Source organism: Symphalangus syndactylus, chromosome 5, assembly GCF_028878055.3.
Source record: "Symphalangus syndactylus isolate Jambi chromosome 5, NHGRI_mSymSyn1-v2.1_pri, whole genome shotgun sequence".
NCBI classification, from domain to species: Eukaryota; Metazoa; Chordata; class Mammalia; order Primates; family Hylobatidae; genus Symphalangus; species Symphalangus syndactylus.
The window spans coordinates 110,644,734-110,648,454 of record NC_072427.2 but is presented as its reverse complement, the minus strand read 5'-3'; positions in this window follow the sequence as shown (position 1 = coordinate 110,648,454).

Below are 3,721 nucleotides of genomic sequence, written 5' to 3'. Positions count from 1 at the left end.
TCGTATTCTTTGACCTGGAGTTCTCGGCCTCACAGATTACAAGGAATGGAATCTTGGGCCATGCGGTGAGTGTTATAGCTCTATTAGAAGCCGTGGGTCACAGAAGAGAACCGTGGAACCCAGTGACTAGTGTTCAGCTCGATTAGGATGAACCCGGGCACTTAGCCGTGCAGGAACAATGGCGAGCCGTAAGCCCAATCAGGAGCGGCAGTGGGCGCCTCGCTGAATCAGGAGCACAGCGGACACCCTCCGGGATCCAGAGGGATGAGAGTCAGCGGCAGGTCTGCGACTGCGGCAAACAGCAGTGGTGGATGACGAGTGAAAGCTCAGCTGGAGCCATAACAAACATGGATAAGGTAGAGTGAAAACAGCTTCCATACAAAGGGAGGGGACCCAAAGGGGGTTGCCGTTACCGGCTTGAATGCCTGGGTTTATATCCTGATCTTTGTCCCTCCCACTGTGCTCTCAGGCAATAGATGATTGGCTATTTCTTTACCTCCTGTTTTTGCCTCATTAGCATTTTAGTGAGCTCTCTGACTGGTTAAGTGTGAGCTAAGTTGCAAGCCCCGTGTTTAAAAGTGGATGCGGTCACCTTCCCAGCTAGGCTTAAGGATTCTTAGTCGGCCTATGAAATCCAGCTAGTCCTGCCTTTCACAACCTCATATGACTAGGAACAGTCAAAAAGCAGTTGAAGCTTCATTTGCACAAAGTTATTGAAGATATTATATAAAATTACCTTTAAGCTACATGTATCAATATATATGAAATACAAATGAATTTTGTGTTTAGACTTGGGTTTCATTCTTAAGATATCTCATCCTGTATATGTAAATCTTCCCAAATTCCAAAATTTCCAGTCCCAAACATTTCAAATAAGGACTATTCAACCCATATGATAGGAGTGCAAAAAGAGAAAAGGATTTGAAAATGAAGAGGGTTAAATGCAAATGTTACTCAGAATAAAATAGATGATATTTTTAGCATTAGCAATCTTACATCCTAGCTTCAATATCATTTATAATTTTCAGACTAACAAAGTATCATCACATTTTTCTCACTGCTAAATAAATGAAACATTTTGTATTATTTGAACTATATAGCTCTTTTTTCTGTGTGTGTGTGTATATTTGACCACAGAATATATAACATTATAGTTCTTGGAAATAAAAGTCAAGACAAGTTATTAAAATAATTAAATATAATATGCAAACTTAAACGTAATTATATGTAGACCTTTTCTTATTCTGAGACTGCTAAATTTCAGCTATGTGCAATTTTAGAATAACTCCTGGAAAACCATATCTTATTATGGACATCATTATGTTGAAACTGATACAAATTTAGAACCCAAATGAAAAAATTAAAAAAAAATATTAATTAGCCTTACTCACTTAGGTTTTCTTGTAGAGGAAATACGAAATGCTAAAGATTTTGCATATCAAAGTTTAAGTCTTATAACAGTAGGAGAGAAGTAATATACAAATTTATTCGTTGATATTTTTGAAAGAAAATTCTAAAAGTGTCCTCTTTCAAAATATCAGTACTTTAGAAATGAGATTCTTTTGTTAAGATAACAAAATTGCCCTGGTTATATTAATTGTGAAATGACTATCTAAAGATTGCAAATAATAATTCAGTTGAAAACTTAATTATCATAAAAAGTTAAATAACAAAAGTAAACTCCTCATCATCTCTCTCTTAAAACCAGTGACTCTTCTTATATTTCCACTCTCAAATTAAAAATGTCATCAACAGGCTTAGTGGCTCATGCCTGTAATCTCAGCACTGTGGGAGGCCCCAGAAGGAAGATCACTTAAGGCCGGAAGTTTGAGATCAGCATGGGCAACTCAGTGAGATCCCATCGCTACAATTTTTTTTTTTTTTTTTTTTTTTGAGACAGAGTCTCGCTGTTGCTCAGGCTGGAGTGCAGTGGTGTGATCTCAGCTCACTGCAGGCTCTGCCCCCTGGGGTTCATGCCATTCTCCTGCCTCAGCCTCCCGAGTAGCTGGGACTACAGGCGCCCACCATCTCACCTGGCTAATTTTTTGTATTTTTAGTAGAGACGGGGTTTCACTGTGTTAGCCAGGATGGTCTCGATCTCCTGACCTCGTGATCCGCCCGCCTTGGCCTCCCAAAGTGCTGGGATTACAGGCGTGAGCCACCGTGCCCAGCCTACAAATTTTTTTTTAAATTAGCTGAGTATGGTATCACATGCCTGTAATCCTAGCTATTCTGGAGGCTGAGGTGGGAGGATTGCTTGAGCCCAGAAATTCAAGGCTGCAGTGAGCAATAATCCTACCACTGCACTCCAGCCTAGGTGACAGAGCAAGACTCTGTCTCAAAAAAAATAAAATAAAATAAAATAAAATAAAATAAAATAAAATAAAATAAAATATGTCATCCCCTCAGGCACTCCATGCAGAAATATATTATTGTAAATTGCTTTTTATTTCAACCATTTCATCCAAAGCAGTAATGAAATCCAGCCTATGTAAAATCCCAAGCATTTCTAGACTATTTGTTTTTCTCATCTTTCCTATCACCACTGCCTGAATTTAAATTCCCCTTATGTCTTGTCAAGACTGTTAAAATTTTTTTCACCTAGTTTCCTTAACTTCAGTATAAATTTCCTCTCACATTTAATTTACTTCATACTGTCTTAGTTCATTTTGTGCTGCTATAACAGAATACCTGAGACTGGGTAATTTATAACAGAAATGTACTGGCTGACAGCTCTGGAGTCTGGGAAGTCCTATATCAAGCGACTGGCATCTTGTGAGGTTTTCTTGTTGTGTCATCTCATGGTGGAAGGTGGAAGGGCACAGAGAGGGCTAAACTTGACTTTTTATAATGCCACCAATCCTACCCATGAGGCTAGGTGGAACTCTCATGGCCTCATCATCACTCAAAACTCCCACCTTGTAATATTGTTATAATAGCAATTAAATCTTAACATGAGTTTCTGATGGGACAAATATTCAAGCCATATCATTCTGCCTTGGCTCACAAAAACTAATGTTCTTCTCACATACAAAAATACATTCATTCCATTTCTATAGCCCCAAGTGTTCCAGTATCAACTCTAAATTTCAATGTCTAGAGTCTCATCTAAATTATATATGGGTGAGACCCAAGGGTTGATTCATCCTGAGGCAAATTTCTTTTTAACTATGAGTTTGTGAAATTAATCAAGTTATGTGCTTCCAAAACGCAATGGTAGAACAGGCATAAATAGACATTTCCATTCCAAAAGGGAGAAATAAGAAAGAAAAAAGGAAAAACAGGTCCCAAGCAAGTGCAAAACCCAACAAAGTAAACAACACTAAACCCTAAATCTTGAGAATACCCTTTTTAAACTATATCCTGCTTTAGGGACACATTGGGGTGGTGCTGGGACCCTTAAGGACCCAGACAGTGCTGCCCCTATGGGTTTGCAAGTATTAGCTCATACAACATCTCCCACAGGTTAGAGTCTTATATCTGCATCTCTCCCAGGCTGACATTGCACGCTGGTAGCTCTACAGTTCCAGGGTCTTAGGGGTGGCCGTGTTCCCACGGCTGCAATAGGTGCAGCCCTAGTGGAGACTCTGTAGCAGCTCTGCCCCTGACATAAATCTCTGCCTGAACCTCCATACTGTCCACAGCATCCTTTGAAATCTAGGTAGAGAAAGCCATGCTCTCACAACTTTTGCATTTTTTTGCACCTGGAGAATTAGCACCC